This window comes from Rhopilema esculentum, chromosome 19 (genome assembly GCF_057945365.1).
Source record: "Rhopilema esculentum isolate cy_ngs chromosome 19, ASM5794536v1, whole genome shotgun sequence".
In the NCBI taxonomy this organism is placed as follows: domain Eukaryota; kingdom Metazoa; phylum Cnidaria; class Scyphozoa; order Rhizostomeae; family Rhizostomatidae; genus Rhopilema; species Rhopilema esculentum.
This window is the reverse complement of record NC_142833.1, coordinates 2,796,842-2,817,597: the sequence shown is the minus strand read 5'-3', so window position 1 is coordinate 2,817,597 and position 20,756 is coordinate 2,796,842.

Genomic DNA, 20,756 nt, shown 5'->3' with positions numbered 1-20,756 from the left:
CTTTCTTGGTTGTTTCGAGTAAAAAAAAAATTTGGAAAAATTTCAGATTTTTTGAACTTTTTTGCATGTCCGGGGTCATGAAACTTTTCAAAAATGACTAAGTCCTTTTTTTAATAATAAGAGCCTAAAATTAATCGAAACTACCTGAAGTGTTCTTTGGAACGTTTATTAAGACTCTTTTGGTTCTTTGGAGTAAAAAAAATTTTTTTAAAAATTTCAGATTTTTTGAACTTTTTTGCAGGTCCAGGATCATGAAACTTTTCAAAAATGACTACGTCCTTTTTTTATAATAAAAGCCTAAAATTCATCAAAACTGCCCGAAATGTTTTTCGCAACATGTATAAAGACTCTCTTGGTTGTTTCGAGTAAAAAAAATTATTGAAAAATTTCAGATTTTTTGAACTTTCTTGCAGGTCCGGGGTCATGAAATTTTTCAAAAATGACTAAGTCCTTATCTTCAAAATAAGAGCCTAAAATTCACCGAAACTGCCCGAAATGTTCTTCGGAACGTTTATTAAGACTCTCTTGGTTGTTGTGAGTAAAAAAATGTTTTTGAAAAATTCATAACTTTTTCGTGTTTTTCAAGCTTTAGTCTCAACCAATTTCGGTATATTATTTCTAATTTTTTTCCAGATATCTCTTGGAGCTTCAACCAAAGATCATGAAAACATTTTTGAAAGGTATTTTCTTAGCATTTTTGGTTCTTTTAATTAAAAAAAAATTATTGAAAAATTTCAGATTTTTTGAACTTTCTTGCAGGTCCGGGGTCATGAAATTTTTCAAAAATGACTAAGTCCTTATCTTCAAAATAAGAGCCTAAAATTCACCGAAATTGCCCGAAATGTTCTTCGGAACGTTTATTAAGACTCTCTTGGTTGTTGTGAGTAAAAAAATGTTTTTGAAAAATTCATAACTTTTTCGTGTTTTTCAAGCTTTAGTCTCAACCAATTTCGGTATATTATTTCTAATTTTTTTCCAGATATCTCTTGGAGCTTCAACCAAAGATCATGAAAACATTTTTGAAAGGTATTTTCTTAGCATTTTTGGTTCTTTTAATTAAAAAAAATTTTTTGAAAAATTTCAGATTTTTTGAACTTTTTTGCAGGTCCTGGGTCATGAAACTTTTCAAAAATGGCCAAGTCCTTATCTTTAAAATAAGAGCCTAAAATTCACCAAAACTGCCCAAAATGTTTTCGCAATGTGTATTAAGACTCTCTTGGTCGTTTCGAGTAAAAGAAAATTTTTGAAAAATTTTAGGCTCTTATTTTTAAAAAAAGGACTTAGTCATTTTTTGAACTTTTTTGCAGGTCCAGGGTCATGAAACTTTTCAAAAATGACTAAGTCCTTTTTTTTAAATAAAAGCCTAAAATTCACCAAAACTGCCCGAAATGTTGTTCGCAACGTGTATTAAGACTGTCTTGGTTGTTTCGAGTAAAAAAAATTATTGAAAAATTTCAGATTTTTTGAACTTTCTTGCAGGTCCGGGGTCATGAAATTTTTCAAAAATGACTAAGTCCTTATCTTCAAAATAAGAGCCTAAAATTCACCGAAACTGCCCGAAATGTTCTTCGGAACGTTTATTAAGACTCTCTTGGTTGTTGTGAGTAAAAAAATGTTTTTGAAAAATTCATAACTTTTTCATGTTTTTCAAGCTTTAGTCTCAACCAATTTCGGTATATTATTTCTAATTTTTTTCCAGATATCTCTTGGAGCTTCAACCAAAGATCATGAAAACATTTTTGAAAGGTATTTTCTTAGCATTTTTGGTTCTTTTAATTAAAAAAAAAATTTTTGGAAAATATCCGATTTTTTGAACTTTTTTGCAGGTCCGGGCTCATGAAACTTTTCAAAATAGACTAAGTCCTTTTTTTTTAAATAAGAACCTAAAATTCACCAAAACTGCCCGAAATGTTCTTCGGAACGTTTATTAAGACTCTTTTGGTTGTGTCGAGTAAAAAAAAAATTTTCAAAATTTTCAGATTTTTTGAACTTTTTTGCAGGTCCGGGGTCATGAAATTTTTCAAAAATTACTAAGCCGTTATCTTTAAAATAAGAGCCTATAATTTACCCAAACTACCCGAAAAGTTCTTCGGAACGTGTATTAAGACTCTCTTGGTTGTTTTGAGTAAAAAAGTTTTTTTGAAAAATTTCAAATTTTTTGAACTTTTTTGCAGGTCAGGGGTCGTGAAACTTTTCAAAAATGACTAAGTCCTTTTTTTAAAGTAAGAGCCTAAAATTAACCGAAACTACCCGAGATGTTGTTCGCAACGTGTATTAAGACTGTCTTTGTTGTTTCGAGTCAAAAGAAATTTGTGAAAAATTTCAGATTTTTTGAACTTTTTTGCAGGTCCGGGGTCATGAAACTTTTCAAAAATGACTAAATCCTTTTTTTTAAAAAAAAGCCTAAAATTCACCAAAACTGCCCGAAATGTTGTTCGCAACGTGTATTAAGACTTTCTTGGTTGTTTCGAGTAAAAAAAAAATTTGGAAAAATTTCAGATTTTTTGAACTTTTTTGCATGTCCGGGGTCATGAAACTTTTCAAAAATGACTAAGTCCTTTTTTTAATAATAAGAGCCTAAAATTAATCGAAACTACCTGAAGTGTTCTTTGGAACGTTTATTAAGACTCTTTTGGTTCTTTGGAGTAAAAAAAATTTTTTTAAAAATTTCAGATTTTTTGAACTTTTTTGCAGGTCCAGGATCATGAAACTTTTCAAAAATGACTACGTCCTTTTTTTATAATAAAAGCCTAAAATTCATCAAAACTGCCCGAAATGTTTTTCGCAACATGTATAAAGACTCTCTTGGTTGTTTCGAGTAAAAAAAATTATTGAAAAATTTCAGATTTTTTGAACTTTCTTGCAGGTCCGGGGTCATGAAATTTTTCAAAAATGACTAAGTCCTTATCTTCAAAATAAGAGCCTAAAATTCACCGAAACTGCCCGAAATGTTCTTCGGAACGTTTATTAAGACTCTCTTGGTTGTTGTGAGTAAAAAAATGTTTTTGAAAAATTCATAACTTTTTCGTGTTTTTCAAGCTTTAGTCTCAACCAATTTCGGTATATTATTTCTAATTTTTTTCCAGATATCTCTTGGAGCTTCAACCAAAGATCATGAAAACATTTTTGAAAGGTATTTTCTTAGCATTTTTGGTTCTTTTAATTAAAAAAAAATTATTGAAAAATTTCAGATTTTTTGAACTTTCTTGCAGGTCCGGGGTCATGAAATTTTTCAAAAATGACTAAGTCCTTATCTTCAAAATAAGAGCCTAAAATTCACCGAAACTGCCCGAAATGTTCTTCGGAACGTTTATTAAGACTCTCTTGGTTGTTGTGAGTAAAAAAATGTTTTTGAAAAATTCATAACTTTTTCGTGTTTTTCAAGCTTTAGTCTCAACCAATTTCGGTATATTATTTCTAATTTTTTTCCAGATATCTCTTGGAGCTTCAACCAAAGATCATGAAAACATTTTTGAAAGGTATTTTCTTAGCATTTTTGGTTCTTTTAATTAAAAAAAAATTTTTGAAAAATTTCAGATTTTTTGAACTTTTTTGCAGGTCCGGGCTCATGAAACTTTTCAAAATAGACTAAGTCCTTTTTTTTTAAATAAGAACCTAAAATTCACCAAAACTGCCCGAAATGTTCTTCGGAACGTTTATTAAGACTCTTTTGGTTGTGTCGAGTAAAAAAAAAATTTTCAAAATTTTCAGATTTTTTGAACTTTTTTGCAGGTCCGGGGTCATGAAATTTTTCAAAAATTACTAAGCCGTTATCTTTAAAATAAGAGCCTATAATTTACCCAAACTACCCGAAAAGTTCTTCGGAACGTGTATTAAGACTCTCTTGGTTGTTTTGAGTAAAAAAGTTTTTTTGAAAAATTTCAAATTTTTTGAACTTTTTTGCAGGTCAGGGGTCGTGAAACTTTTCAAAAATGACTAAGTCCTTTTTTTAAAGTAAGAGCCTAAAATTAACCGAAACTACCCGAGATGTTGTTCGCAACGTGTATTAAGACTGTCTTTGTTGTTTCGAGTCAAAAGAAATTTGTGAAAAATTTCAGATTTTTTGAACTTTTTTGCAGGTCCGGGGTCATGAAACTTTTCAAAAATGACTAAATCCTTTTTTTTAAAAAAAAGCCTAAAATTCACCAAAACTGCCCGAAATGTTGTTCGCAACGTGTATTAAGACTTTCTTGGTTGTTTCGAGTAAAAAAAAAATTTGGAAAAATTTCAGATTTTTTGAACTTTTTTGCATGTCCGGGGTCATGAAACTTTTCAAAAATGACTAAGTCCTTTTTTTAATAATAAGAGCCTAAAATTAATCGAAACTACCTGAAGTGTTCTTTGGAACGTTTATTAAGACTCTTTTGGTTCTTTGGAGTAAAAAAAATTTTTTTAAAAATTTCAGATTTTTTGAACTTTTTTGCAGGTCCAGGATCATGAAACTTTTCAAAAATGACTACGTCCTTTTTTTATAATAAAAGCCTAAAATTCATCAAAACTGCCCGAAATGTTTTTCGCAACATGTATAAAGACTCTCTTGGTTGTTTCGAGTAAAAAAAATTATTGAAAAATTTCAGATTTTTTGAACTTTCTTGCAGGTCCGGGGTCATGAAATTTTTCAAAAATGACTAAGTCCTTATCTTCAAAATAAGAGCCTAAAATTCACCGAAACTGCCCGAAATGTTCTTCGGAACGTTTATTAAGACTCTCTTGGTTGTTGTGAGTAAAAAAATGTTTTTGAAAAATTCATAACTTTTTCGTGTTTTTCAAGCTTTAGTCTCAACCAATTTCGGTATATTATTTCTAATTTTTTTCCAGATATCTCTTGGAGCTTCAACCAAAGATCATGAAAACATTTTTGAAAGGTATTTTCTTAGCATTTTTGGTTCTTTTAATTAAAAAAAAATTATTGAAAAATTTCAGATTTTTTGAACTTTCTTGCAGGTCCGGGGTCATGAAATTTTTCAAAAATGACTAAGTCCTTATCTTCAAAATAAGAGCCTAAAATTCACCGAAACTGCCCGAAATGTTCTTCGGAACGTTTATTAAGACTCTCTTGGTTGTTGTGAGTAAAAAAATGTTTTTGAAAAATTCATAACTTTTTCGTGTTTTTCAAGCTTTAGTCTCAACCAATTTCGGTATATTATTTCTAATTTTTTTCCAGATATCTCTTGGAGCTTCAACCAAAGATCATGAAAACATTTTTGAAAGGTATTTTCTTAGCATTTTTGGTTCTTTTAATTAAAAAAAAATTTTTGAAAAATTTCAGATTTTTTGAACTTTTTTGCAGGTCCGGGGTCATGAAATTTTTCAAAAATGACTAAGTCCTTATCTTCAAAATAACAGCCTAAAATTCAATGAAACTACCGGAAATGTTCTTCAAAACGTTTATTAAGACTCTCTTGGTTGTTTCGAGTAAAAAAATTTTTTTGAAAAATTTCAGATTTTTTGAACTTTTTTGCAGGTCCTTGGTCATGAAACTTTTCAAAAATGGCCAAGTCCTTATCTTTAAAATAAGAGCCTAAAATTCACCAAAACTGCCCAAAATGTTTTCGCAATGTGTATTAAGACTCTCTTGGTCGTTTCGAGTAAAAGAAAATTTTTGAAAAATTTTAGGCTCTTATTTTTAAAAAAAGGACTTAGTCATTTTTTGAACTTTTTTGCAGGTCCAGGTTCATGAAACTTTTCAAAAATGACTAAGTCCTTTTTTTTAAATAAAAGCCTAAAATTCACCAAAACTGCCCGAAATGTTGTTCGCAACGTGTATTAAGACTGTCTTGGTTGTTTCGAGTAAAAAAAAATTATTGAAAAATTTCAGATTTTTTGAACTTTCTTGCAGGTCCGGGGTCATGAAATTTTTCAAAAATGACTAAGTCCTTGTCTTCAAAATAAGAGCCTAAAATTCACCGAAACTGCCCGAAATGTTCTTCGGAACGTTTATTAAGACTCTCTTGGTTGTTGTGAGTAAAAAAATGTTTTTTAAAAATTCATAACTTTTTCATGTTTTTCAAGCTTTAGTCTCAACCAATTTCGGTATATTATTTCTAATTTTTTTCCAGATATCTCTTGGAGCTTCAACCAAAGATCATGAAAACATTTTTGAAAGGTATTTTCTTAGCATTTTTGGTTCTTTTCATTAAAAAAAAAATTTTTGGAAAATATCCGATTTTTTGAACTTTTTTGCAGGTCCGGGCTCATGAAACTTTTCAAAATAGACTAAGTCCTTTTTTTTTAAATAAGAACCTAAAATTCACCAAAACTGCCCGAAATGTTCTTCGGAACGTTTATTAAGACTCTTTTGGTTGTGTCGAGTAAAAAAAAAATTTTCAAAATTTTCAGATTTTTTGAACTTTTTTGCAGGTCCGGGGTCATGAAATTTTTCAAAAATGACTAAGTCCTTTTTTTGAAAATAAGAGCCTGAAATTCACCGAAACTACCCGAAATGTTCTTTGGAACGTTTTTTAAGACTCTCTTGGTTCTTTCAAGTAAAAAAAAATTTTTGAAAAATTTTAGATTTTTTTAACTTTTTTGCATGTCCGGGGTCATGAAGCTTTTCAAAAATGACTAAGTCCTTTTTTTAAAAAAAAGAGCCTAAAATTAATCGAAACTACCTGAAATGTTCTTTGGAACGTTTATTAAGACTCTTTTGGTTCTTTGGTGTAAAAAAATTTTTTTAAAAATTTCAGATTTTTTGAACTTTTTTGCAGGTCTGGGGTCATGAAACTTTTCAAAAATGACTACGTCCTTTTTTTAAAATAAAAGCCTAAAATTAACCGAAACTACCCGAGATGTTGTTCGCAACGTGTATTAGGACTGTCTTTGTTGTTTCGAGTCAAAAGAAATTTGCGGAAATTTTCAGATTTTTTGAACTTTTTTGCAGGTCCGGGGTCATGAAATTTTTCAAAAATGACTAAGTCCTTATCTTCAAAATAACAGCCTAAAATTCAACGAAACTACCGGAAATGTTCTTCAAAACGTTTATTAAGACTCTCTTGGTTGTTTCGAGTAAAAAAATTTTTTTGAAAAATTTCAGATTTTTTGAACTTTTTTGCAGGTCCTGGGTCATGAAACTTTTCAAAAATGGCCAAGTCCTTATCTTTAAAATAAGAGCCTAAAATTCACCAAAACTGCCCAAAATGTTTTCGCAATGTGTATTAAGACTCTCTTGGTCGTTTCGAGTAAAAGAAAATTTTTGAAAAATTTTAGGCTCTTATTTTTAAAAAAACGACTTAGTCATTTTTGAACTTTTTTGCAGGTCCGGGGTCATGAAACTTTTCAAAAATGACTAAGTCCTTTTTTTAAAAATAAGAGCCTGAAATTCACCGAAACTACCCGAAATGTTCTTTGGAACGTTTTTTAAGACTGTCTCGGTTGTTTTGAGTAAAAAAAAATTTTGGAAAAATTTCAGATTTTTTGAACTTTTTTGCAGGTCTGGGGTCATGAAACTTTTCAAAAATGACTACGTCCTTTTTTTTAAAATAAAAGCCTAAAATTAACCGAAACTACCCGAGATGTTGTTCGCAACGTGTATTAAGACTGTCTTTGTTGTTTCGAGTTAAAAGAAATTTGTGAAAAATTTCAGATTTTTTGAACTTCTTTGCAGGTCCGGGGTCATGAAATTTTTCAAAAATGACTTAGTCCTTATCTTCAAAATAACAGCCTAAAATTCAACGAAACTACCGGAAATGTTCTTCAAAACGTTTATTAAGACTCTCTTGGTTGTTTCGAGTAAAAAAATGTTTTTGAAAACTTCAGAACTTTTTCGTGTTTTTCAAGCTTTAGCCTCAACCTTTTCAGGTAGATTATTTCTTACTTTTTTCCAGATATCTCTTGGAGTTTCAACCAAAGGTCATCAAAACATTTTAAAAAGGTATCTTCTTAGCATTTTTGGTTCCTTTGAGTGAAAGAAAATTTTTCAAAAATTTCAGATTTTTTGAAATTTTTTGCAGGTCCGGGGTCATGAAACTTCTCAAAAATGACTAAGTGCTTATCTTTAAAATAAGAGCCTAAAATTCACCGAAACTACCCGAGATGTTTTTAGCAACGTGTATTTAGACTCTCTTGGTTGTTTCGAGTAAAAAAGAATTTTTGAAAATTTCAGATTTTTTGAACTTTTTTGCAGGTCCGGGGTCATGAAATTTTTCAAAAATTTCTAGATCGTTATCTTTTAAATAAGAGCCTAAAATTCACCCAAACTACCCATAAGGTTCTTCGGAACGTGTATTAAGACTCTCTTGGTTGTTTCGAGTAAAAAAAAATTTTTTAAAATTTCAGATTTTTTGAACTTTTTTGCTGGTCCGGGGTCATGAAATTTTTCAAAAATGACTAAATCGTTATCTTTAAAATAAGAGCCTAAAAATCACCAAAACTGCCCGAAATGTTCTTCAGAACGTTTATTTAGACTCTTTTGGTTGTTTCGAGTACAAACAATTTTTTGAAAAATTTCAGATTTTTTGAACTTTTTTGCAGGTCCGGGGTCATGAAACTTTTCAAAAATGACTAAGTCCTTATCTTTAAAATAAGAGCCCAAAATTCACCGAAACTGCCCAAGATGTTTTTCGTAATGTGTATTTAGACTCTCTTGGTTGTTTTGAGTAAAAAAGTTTTTTTGAAAAATTTCAGATTTTTTGAACTTTTTTGCTGGTCCGAGGTCATGAAATTTTTCAAAAATGACTAAGTCCTTATCTTTAAAAGAAAAGTCTAAAATTCACCAAAACTGCCCGAAGTGTTCTTCGGAACGTTAATTAATACTCTCTTGGTTGTTTTGAGTAAAAAAATGTTTTTGAAAAATTCAGAACTTTTTCGTGTTTTTCAAGTTTTAGCCTCAACCTTTTCAAGTATATTATTTCTTACTTTTTTCGAGATATCTCTTGGAGTTTCAACCAAAGGTCATCAAAATATTTTAAAAAGGTATTTTCTTAGCATTTTTGGTTCTTTTGAGTGAAAGAAAATTTTCGAAAAATTTCAGATTTTTGGAACTTTTTTGCAGGTCCGGGGTCATGAAACTTTTCAAAAATGACCAAGTCCTCATCTTTATCATAAGTGCCTAAAATTCAACAAAACTGCCCGAAATGTTTTTCGCAACGTGTTTTAAGACTCTCTTGTTTGTTTCGAGTAAATAAAGATTTTTGAAAAATTTCAGATTTTTTGAACTTTTTTGCAGGTCCGGGGTCATGAAACTTTTCAAAAATGACTAAGTCCTTATCTTTAAAATAAGAGCCCAAAATTCACCGAAACTGCCCAAGATGTTTTTCGTAATGTGTATTTAGACTCTCTTGGTTGTTTTGAGTAAAAAAGTTTTTTTGAAAAATTTCAGATCTTTTGAACTTTTTTCCTGGTCCGAGGTCATGAAATTTTTCAAAAATGACTAAGTCCTTATCTTTAAAAGAAAAGTCTAAAATTCACCAAAACTGCCCGAAGTGTTCTTCGGAACGTTAATTAATACTCTCTTGGTTGTTTTGAGTAAGAAAATGTTTTTGAAAAATTCAGAACTTTTTCGTGTTTTTCAAGCTTTAGCCTCAACCTTTTCAGGTATATTATTTCTTACTTTTTTCGATATATCTCTTGGAGTTTCAACCAAAGGTCATCAAAACATTTTAAAAAGGTATTTTCTTAGCATTTTTGGTTCTTTTGAGTGAAAGAAAATTTTCGAAAAATTTCAGATTTTTTGAACTTTTTCGCAGGTCCGGGGTCATGAAACTTTTCAAAAATGACCAAGTCCTTATCTTTATAATAAGTGCCTAAAATTCACCAAAACTGCCTGAAATGTTTTTCGCAACGTGTTTTAAGACTCTCTTGTTTCTTTCGAGTAAATAAAGATTTTTGAAAAATTTCAGATTTTTTGAACTTTTTTGCAGGTCCGGGGTCATGAAACTTTTAAAAAATGACTGAGTCCTTTTTTTTAAAATAAGAGCCCAGAATTCACCGAAACTACCCAAGATGTTTTTCGTAAGGTGTATTTAGACTCTCTTGGTTGTTTTGAGTAAAAAAGTTTTTTTGAAAAAGTTCGGATTTTTTTAACTTTTTTGCTGGTCCAAGGTCATGAAATTTTTCAAAAATGACTAAGTCCTTATCTTTAACATAAGAGCCTAAAATTCACCAAAACTGCCCGAAATGTTCTTCAGAAGGTTAATTAATACTTTCTTGGTTGTTTTAAGTAAAAAAATGTTTTTGATCAATTCAGAACTTTTTCGTGTTTTTCAAGCTTTAGCCTCAACCATTACAGGTATTTTATTTCTTACTTTTTTCCAGATATCTCTTCGAGATTCAACCAAAGGTCATCAAAACATTTTAGAAAGGTATTTTCTTGGCATTTTCCGTTCTTTTGAGTAAAAAAAAATTTTTTAAAAATTTCAGATTTTTTGAACTTTTTTGCAGGTCCGGGGTCATGAAACTTTTCAAAAATGACTAAGTGCTTATCTTTAAAATAAGAGCCTAAAATTCACCGAAACTACCCGAAATGTTCTTCAGAACGTTTATTTAGACTCTTTTGGTTGTTTCGAGTACAAAAAATTTTTTGAAAAATTTCAGATTTTTTGAACTTTTTTGCAGGTCCGGGGTCATGAAACTTTTCAAAAATGACCAAGTCCTCATCTTTAAAATAAGAGCCCAAAATTCACCGAAACTGCCCAAGATGTTTTTCGTAATGTGTATTTAGACTCTCTTGGTTGTTTTGAGTAAAAAAGTTTTTTTGAAAAATTTCAGATTTTTTGAACTTTTTTGCTGGTCCGAGGTCATGAAATTTTTCAAAAATGACTAAGTCCTTATCTTTAAAACAAAAGTCTAAAATTCACCAAAACTGCCCGAAGTGTTCTTCGGAACGTTAATTAATACTCTCTTGGTTGTTTTGAGTAAAAAAAGTTTTTGAAAAATTCAGAACTTTTTCGTGTTTTTCAAGCTTTAGCCTCAACCTTTTAGGTATATTATTTCTTACTTTTTTCGAGATATCTCTTGGAGTTTCAACCAAAGGTCATCAAAACATTTTAAAAAGGTATTTTCTTAGCATTTTTGGTTCTTTTGAGTGAAAGAAAATTTTCGAAAAATTTCAGATTTTTTGAACTTTTTTGCAGGTCCGGGGTCATGAAACTTTTCAAAAATGACTAAGTCCTTATCTTTATAATAAGTGCCTAAAATTCACCAAAACTGCCCGAAATGTTTTTCGCAACGTGTTTTAAGACTCTCTTGTTTCTTTCGAGTAACTAAAGATTTTTGAAAAATTTCAGATTTTTTGAACTTTTTTGTAGGTCCAGGGTCATGAAACTTTTCAAAAATGACTAAGTCCTTATCTTTAACATAAGAGCCTAAAATTCACCAAAACTGCCCGAAATGTTCTTCAGAACGTTAATTAATACTTTCTTGGTTGTTTTAAGTAAAAAAATGTTTTTGATCAATTCAGAACTTTTTCGTGTTTTTCAAGCTTTAGCCTCAACCATTACAGGTATTTTATTTCTTACTTTTTTCCAGATATCTCTTCGAGATTCAACCAAAGGTCATCAAAACATTTTAGAAAGGTATTTTCTTGGCATTTTCCGTTCTTTTGAGTAAAAAAAAATTTTTTAAAAATTTCAGATTTTTTGAACTTTTTTGCAGGTCCGGGGTCATGAAACTTTTCAAAAATGACTAAGTGCTTATCTTTAAAATAAGAGCCTAAAATTCACCGAAACTACCCGAAATGTTCTTCAGAACGTTTATTTAGACTCTTTTGGTTGTTTCGAGTACAAAAAATTTTTTGAAAAATTTCAGATTTTTTGAACTTTTTTGCAGGTCCGGGGTCATGAAACTTTTCAAAAATGACCAAGTCCTTATCTTTAAAATAAGAGCCCAAAATTCACCGAAACTGCCCAAGATGTTTTTCGTAATGTGTATTTAGACTCTCTTGGTTGTTTTGAGTAAAAAAGTTTTTTTGAAAAATTTCAGATTTTTTGAACTTTTTTGCTGGTCCGAGGTCATGAAATTTTTCAAAAATGACTAAGTCCTTATCTTTAAAAGAAAAGTCTAAAATTCACCAAAACTGCCCGAAGTGTTCTTCGGAACGTTAATTAATACTCTCTTGGTTGTTTTGAGTAAAAAAAAGTTTTTGAAAAATTCAGAACTTTTTCGTGTTTTTCAAGCTTTAGCCTCAACCTTTTAGGTATATTATTTCTTACTTTTTTCGAGATATCTCTTGGAGTTTCAACCAAAGGTCATCAAAACATTTTAAAAAGGTATTTTCTTAGCATTTTTGGTTCTTTTGAGTGAAAGAAAATTTTCGAAAAATTTCAGATTTTTTGAACTTTTTTGCAGGTCCGGGGTCATGAAACTTTTCAAAAATGACTAAGTCCTTATCTTTATAATAAGTGCCTAAAATTCACCAAAACTGCCCGAAATGTTTTTCGCAACGTGTTTTAAGACTCTCTTGTTTCTTTCGAGTAACTAAAGATTTTTGAAAAATTTCAGATTTTTTGAACTTTTTTGTAGGTCCAGGGTCATGAAACTTTTCAAAAATGACTAAGTCCTTATCTTTAAAATAAGAGCCTAAAATTCACCAAAACTACCCAAGATGTTTTTCGCAATGTGTATTAAGACTCTCTTGGTTGTTTTGAGTAAAAAAGTTTTTTTGAAAAATTTCAGGTTTTTTTGAACTTTTTTGCTGGTCCGAGGTTATGAAATTTTTCAAAAATGACTAAGTCCTTATCTTTAACATAAGAGTCTAAAATTCACCAAAACTGCCCGAAGTGTTCTTCGGAACGTTAATTAATACTCTCTTGGTTGTTTTGAGTAAAAAAATGTTTTCGAAAAATTCAGAACTTTTTCGTGTTTTTCAAGCTTTAGCCTCAACCTTTTCAGGTATATTATTTCTTACTTTTTTCGAGATATCTCTTGGAGTTTCAACCAAAGGTCATCAAAACATTTTAAAAAGGTATTTTCTTAGCATTTTTGGTTCTTTTGAGTGAAAGAAAATTTTCGAAAAATTTCAGATTTTTTGATTTTTTTCGCAGGTCCGGGGTCATGAAACTTTTCAAAAATGACCAAGTCCTTATCTTTATAATAAGTGCCTAAAATTCACCAAAACTGCCTGAAATGTTTCTCGCAACGTGTTTTAAGACTCTCTTGTTTCTTTCGAGTAACTAAAGATTTTTGAAAAATTTCAGATTTTTTGAACTTTTTTGTAGGTCCAGGGTCATGAAACTTTTCAAAAATGACTAAGTCCTTATCTTTAAAATAAGAGCCTAAAATTCACCAAAACTACCCAAGATGTTTTTCGCAATGTGTATTAAGACTCTCTTGGTTGTTTTGAGTAAAAAGTTTTTTTGAAAAATTTCAGGTTTTTTTGAACTTTTTTGCTGGTCCGAGGTCATGAAATTTTTCAAAAATGACTAAGTCCTTATCTTTAACATAAGAGTCTAAAATTCACCAAAACTGCCCGAAGTGTTCTTCGGAACGTTAATTAATACTCTCTTGGTTGTTTTGAGTAAAAAAATGTTTTTGAAAAATTCAGAACTTTTTCGTGTTTTTCAAGCTTTAGCCTCAACCTTTTCAGGTATATTATTTCTTACTTTTTTCGAGATATCTCTTGGAGTTTCAACCAAAGGTCATCAAAACATTTTAAAAAGGTATTTTCTTAGCATTTTTGGTTCTTTTGAGTGAAAGAAAATTTTCGAAAAATTTCAGATTTTTTGATTTTTTTCGCAGGTCCGAGGTCATGAAACTTTTCAAAAATGACCAAGTCCTTATCTTTATAATAAGTGCCTAAAATTCACCAAAACTGCCTGAAATGTTTCTCGCAACGTGTTTTAAGACTCTCTTGTTTCTTTCGAGTAAATAAAGATTTTTGAAAAATTTCAGATTTTTTGAACTTTTTTGCAGGTCCGGGGTCATGAAACTTTTAGAAAATGACTGAGTCCTTTTTTTTAAAATAAGAGCCCAGAATTCACCGAAACTACCCATGATGTTTTTCGTAAGGTGTATTTAGACTCTCTTGGTTATTTTGAGTAAAAAAGTTTTTTTGAAAAAGTTCGGATTTTTTTAACTTTTTTGCTGGTCCGAGGTCATGAAATTTTTCAAAAATGACTAAGTCCTTATCTTTAACATAAGAGCCTAAAATTCACCGTAACTGCCCGAAATGTTCTTCAGAACGTTAATTAATACTTTCTTGGTTGTTTTAAGTAAAAAAATGTTTTTGATCAATTCAGAACTTTTTCGTGTTTTTCAAGCTTTAGCCTCAACCATTACAGGTATTTTATTTCTTACCTTTTTCCAGATATCTCTTCGAGATTCAACCAAAGGTCATCAAAACATTTTAGAAAGGTATTTTCTTGGCATTTTCCGTTCTTTTGAGTAAAAAAAATTTTTTAAAAATTTCAGATTTTTTGAACTTTTTTGCAGGTCCGGGGTCATGAAACTTTTCAAAAATGACTAAGTGCTTATCTTTAAAATAAGAGCCTAAAATTCACCGAAACTACCCGAAATGTTCTTCAGAACGTTTATTTAGACTCTTTTGGTTGTTTCGAGTACAAAAAATTTTTTGAAAAATTTCAGATTTTTTGAACTTTTTTGCAGGTCCGGGGTCATGAAACTTTTCAAAAATGACTAAGTCCTTATCTTTAAAATAAGAGCCTAAAATTCACCAAAACTACCCAAGATGTTTTTCGCAATGTGTATTAAGACTCTCTTGGTTGTTTTGAGTAAAAAAGTTTTTTTTAAAAATTTCAGATTTTTTTAACTTTTTTGCTGGTCCGGGGTCATGAAATTTTTCAAAAATGACTAAGTCCTTATCTTTAACATAAGAGTCCAAAATTCACCGAAACTGTCCAAGATGTTTTTCGTAAGGTGTATTTAGACTCTCTTGGTTGTTTTGAGTAAAAAAGTTTTTTTGAAAAATTTCAAATTTTTTGAACTTTTTTGCTGGTCCGAGGTCTGAGTCCTTATCTTTTCTTTTAAAGATAAGGACTTAGTCATTTTTGAAAAATTTCATGACCTCGGACCAGCAAAAAAGTTCAAAAAATCTGAAATTTTTCAAAAAAACTTTTTTACTCAAAACAACCAAGAGAGTCTAAATACACATTACGAAAAACATCTTGGGCAGTTTCGGTGAATTTTGGGCTCTTATTTTAAAGATAAGGACTTGGTCATTTTTGAAAAGTTTCATGACCCCGGACCTGCAAAAAAGTTCAAAAAATCTGAAATTTTTCAAAAAATTTTTTGTACTCGAAACAACCAAAAGAGTCTAAATAAACGTTCTGAAGAACATTTCGGGCAGTTTTGGTGAATTTTAGGCACTTATTATAAAGATAAGGACTTAGTCATTTTTGAAAAGTTTCATGACCCCGGACCTGCAAAAAAGTTCAAAAAATCTGAAATTTTTCGAAAATTTTCTTTCACTCAAAAGAACCAAAAATGCTAAGAAAATACCTTTTTAAAATGTTTTGATGACCTTTGGTTGAAACTCCAAGAGATATCTCGAAAAAAGTAAGAAATAATATACCTAAAAGGTTGAGGCTAAAGCTTGAAAAACACGAAAAAGTTCTGAATTTTTCAAAAACTTTTTTTACTCAAAACAACCAAGAGAGTATTAATTAACGTTCCGAAGAACACTTCGGGCAGTTTTGGTGAATTTTAGACTTTTGTTTTAAAGATAAGGACTTAGTCATTTTTGAAAAATTTCATGACCTCGGACCAGCAAAAAAGTTCAAAAAATCTGAAATTTTTCAAAAAAACTTTTTTACTCAAAACAACCAAGAGAGTCTAAATACACATTACGAAAAACATCTTGGGCAGTTTCGGTGAATTTTGGGCTCTTATTTTAAAGATGAGGACTTGGTCATTTTTGAAAAGTTTCATGACCCCGGACCTGCAAAAAAGTTCAAAAAATCTGAAATTTTTCAAAAAATTTTTTGTACTCGAAACAACCAAAAGAGTCTAAATAAACGTTCTGAAGAACATTTCGGGTAGTTTCGGTGAATTTTAGGCTCTTATTTTAAAGATAAGCACTTAGTCATTTTTGAAAAGTTTCATGACCCCGGACCTGCAAAAAAGTTCAAAAAATCTGAAATTTTTAAAAAATTTTTTTTTACTCAAAAGAACGGAAAATGCCAAGAAAATACCTTTCTAAAATGTTTTGATGACCTTTGGTTGAATCTCGAAGAGATATCTGGAAAAAAGTAAGAAATAAAATACCTGTAATGGTTGAGGCTAAAGCTTGAAAAACACGAAAAAGTTCTGAATTGATCAAAAACATTTTTTTACTTAAAACAACCAAGAAAGTATTAATTAACCTTCTGAAGAACATTTCGGGCAGTTTTGGTGAATTTTAGGCTCTTATGTTAAAGATAAGGACTTAGTCATTTTTGAAAAATTTCATGACCTTGGACCAGCAAAAAAGTTAAAAAAATCCGAACTTTTTCAAAAAAACTTTTTTACTCAAAACAACCAAGAGAGTCTAAATACACCTTACGAAAAACATCTTGGGTAGTTTCGGTGAATTCTGGGCTCTTATTTTAAAAAAAAGGACTCAGTCATTTTTTAAAAGTTTCATGACCCCGGACCTGCAAAAAAGTTCAAAAAATCTGAAATTTTTCAAAAATCTTTATTTACTCGAAAGAAACAAGAGAGTCTTAAAACACGTTGCGAAAAACATTTCAGGCAGTTTTGGTGAATTTTAGGCACTTATTATAAAGATAAGGACTTGGTCATTTTTGAAAAGTTTCATGACCCCGGACCTGCGAAAAAGTTCAAAAAATCTGAAATTTTTCGAAAATTTTCTTTCACTCAAAAGAACCAAAAATGCTAAGAAAATACCTTTTTAAAATGTTTTGATGACCTTTGGTTGAAACTCCAAGAGATATATCGAAAAAAGTAAGAAATAATATACCTGAAAAGGTTGAGGCTAAAGCTTGAAAAACACGAAAAAGTTCTGAATTTTTCAAAAACATTTTCTTACTCAAAACAACCAAGAGAGTATTAATTAACGTTCCGAAGAACACTTCGGGCAGTTTTGGTGAATTTTAGACTTTTCTTTTAAAGATAAGGACTTAGTCATTTTTGAAAAATTTCATGACCTCGGACCAGGAAAAAAGTTCAAAAGATCTGAAATTTTTCAAAAAAACTTTTTTACTCAAAACAACCAAGAGAGTCTAAATACACATTACGAAAAACATCTTGGGCAGTTTCGGTGAATTTTGGGCTCTTATTTTAAAGATAAGGACTTAGTCATTTTTGAAAAGTTTCATGACCCCGGACCTGCAAAAAAGTTCAAAAAATCTGAAATTTTTCAAAAATCTTTATTTACTCGAAACAAACAAGAGAGTCTTAAAACACGTTGCGAAAAACATTTCGGGCAGTTTTGTTGAATTTTAGGCACTTATGATAAAGATGAGGACTTGGTCATTTTTGAAAAGTTTCATGACCCCGGACCTGCAAAAAAGTTCCAAAAATCTGAAATTTTTCGAAAATTTTCTTTCACTCAAAAGAACCAAAAATGCTAAGAAAATACCTTTTTAAAATATTTTGATGACCTTTGGTTGAAACTCCAAGAGATATCTCGAAAAAAGTAAGAAATAATATACTTGAAAAGGTTGAGGCTAAAACTTGAAAAACACGAAAAAGTTCTGAATTTTTCAAAAACATTTTTTTACTCAAAACAACCAAGAGAGTATTAATTAACGTTCCGAAGAACACTTCGGGCAGTTTTGGTGAATTTTAGACTTTTCTTTTAAAGATAAGGACTTAGTCATTTTTGAAAAATTTCATGACCTCGGACCAGCAAAAAAGTTCAAAAAATCTGAAATTTTTCAAAAAAACTTTTTTACTCAAAACAACCAAGAGAGTCTAAATACACATTACGAAAAACATCTTGGGCAGTTTCGGTGAATTTTGGGCTCTTATTTTAAAGATAAGGACTTAGTCATTTTTGAAAAGTTTCATGACCCCGGACCTGCAAAAAAGTTCAAAAAATCTGAAATTTTTCAAAAAATTGTTTGTACTCGAAACAACCAAAAGAGTCTAAATAAACGTTCTGAAGAACATTTCGGGCAGTTTTGGTGATTTTTAGGCTCTTATTTTAAAGATAACGATTTAGTCATTTTTGAAAAATTTCATGACCCCGGACCAGCAAAAAAGTTCAAAAAATCTGAAATTTTTAAAAATTTTTTTTTACTCGAAACAACCAAGAGAGTCTTAATACACGTTCCGAAGAACCTTATGGGTAGTTTGGGTGAATTTTAGGCTCTTATTTAAAAGATAACGATCTAGAAATTTTTGAAAAATTTCATGACCCCGGACCTGCAAAAAAGTTCAAAAAATCTGAAATTTTCAAAAATTCTTTTTTACTCGAAACAACCAAGAGAGTCTAAATACACGTTGCTAAAAACATCTCGGGTAGTTTCGGTGAATTTTAGGCTCTTATTTTAAAGATAAGCACTTAGTCATTTTTGAGAAGTTTCATGACCCCGGACCTGCAAAAAATTTCAAAAAATCTGAAATTTTTGAAAAATTTTCTTTCACTCAAAGGAACCAAAAATGCTAAGAAGATACCTTTTTAAAATGTTTTGATGACCTTTGGTTGAAACTCCAAGAGATATCTGGAAAAAAGTAAGAAATAATCTACCTGAAAAGGTTGAGGCTAAAGCTTGAAAAACACGAAAAAGTTCTGAAGTTTTCAAAAACATTTTTTTACTCGAAACAACCAAGAGAGTCTTAATAAACGTTTTGAAGAACATTTCCGGTAGTTTCGTTGAATTTTAGGCTGTTATTTTGAAGATAAGGACTAAGTCATTTTTGAAAAATTTCATGACCCCGGACCTGCAAAGAAGTTCAAAAAATCTGAAATTTTTCACAAATTTCTTTTAACTCGAAACAACAAAGACAGTCTTAATACACGTTGCGAACAACATCTCGGGTAGTTTCGGTTAATTTTAGGCTTTTATTTTAAAAAAAAGGACGTAGTCATTTTTGAAAAGTTTCATGACCCCAGACCTGCAAAAAAGTTCAAAAAATCTGAAATTTTTCCAAAATTTTTTTTTACTCAAAACAACCGAGACAGTCTTAAAAAACGTTCCAAAGAACATTTCGGGTAGTTTCGGTGAATTTCAGGCTCTTATTTTTAAAAAAAGGACTTAGTCATTTTTGAAAAGTTTCATGACCCCGGACCTGCAAAAAAGTTCAAAAATGACTAAGTCGTTTTTTTAAAAATAAGAGCCTAAAATTTTTCAAAAATTTTCTTTTACTCGAAACGACCAAGAGAGTCTTAAAACACGTTGCGAAAAACATTTCGGGCAGTTTTGGTGAATTTTAGGCACTTATTTTAAAGATAAGGACTTAGTCATTTTTGAAAAGTTTCATGACCCCGGACCTTCAAAAAAGTTCAAAAAATCTGAAATTTTTCAAAAATCTTTATTTACTCGAAACAAACAAGAGAGTCTTAATACACGTTGCGAAAAACATTTCGGGCAGTTTTGGTGAATTTTAGGCACTTATTTTAAAGATAAGGACTTAGTCATTTTTGAAAAGTTCCATGACCCCGGACCTGCAAAAAAGTTCAAAAAATCTGAAATTTTTCAAAAATCTTTATTTACTCGAAACAAACAAGAGAGTTTTAATACACGTTGCGAAAAACATTTCGGGCAGTTTTGGTGAATTTTAGGCACCTATTTTAAAGATAAGGACTTAGTCATTTTTGAAAAGTTTCATGACCCCGGACCTGCAAAAAAGTTCAAAAAATCTGAAATTTTTCAAAAATCTTTATTTACTCGAAACAAACAAGAGAGTCTTAATACAAGTTGCGAAAAACATTTCGGGCAGTTTTGGTGAATTTTAGGCACTTATTTTAAAGATAAGGACTTCGTCGTTTTTGAAAAGTTTCATGACCCCGGACCTGCAAAAAAGTTCAAAAAATCTGAAAGTTTTCAAAAATCTTTATTTACTCGAAACAAACAAGAGAGTCTTAAAACACGTTGGGAAAAACATTTCGGGCAGTTTTGGTGAATTTTAGGCACTTATTTTAAAGATAAGGACTTAGTCATTTTTGAAAAGTTTCATGACCTCGGACCAGCAAAAAAGTTAAAAAAATCCGAACTTTTTCAAAAAAACTTTTTTACTCAAAACAATCAAGAGAGTCTAAATACACCTTACGAAAAACCTCACCAAAACTGCCCGAAATGTTTTTCGCAACGTGTTTTAAGACTCTCTTGTTTGTTTCGAGTAAATAAAGATTTTTGAAAAATTTCAGATTTTTTGAACTTTTTTGCAGATCCGGGGTCATGAAACTTTTCAAAAATGACTAAGTCCTTATCTTTAAAATAAGAGCCTAAAATTCACCAAAACTACCCAAGATGTTTTTCGCAATGTGTATTAAGACTCTCTTGGTTGTTTTGAGTAAAAAAGTTTTTTTGAAAAATTTCAGATTTTTTTAACTTTTTTGTAGGTCCGGGGTCATGAAACTTTTCAAAAATGACTAAGTCCTTATCTTTAAAATAAGAGCCTAAAATTCACCAAAACTACCCAAGATGTTTTTCGCAATGTGTATTAAGACTCTCTTGGTTGTTTTGAGTAAAAAAGTTTTTTTGAAAAATTTCAGATTTTTTGAACTTTTTTGCTGGTCCGAGGTCATGAAATTTTTCAAAAATGACTAAGTCCTTATCTTTAACATAAGAGCCTAAAATTCACCAAAACTGCCCGAAGTGTTCTTCGGAACGTTAATTAATACTCTCTTGGTTGTTTTGAGTAAAAAAATGTTTTTGAAAAATTCAGAACATTTTCGTGTTTTTCAAGCTTTAGCCTCA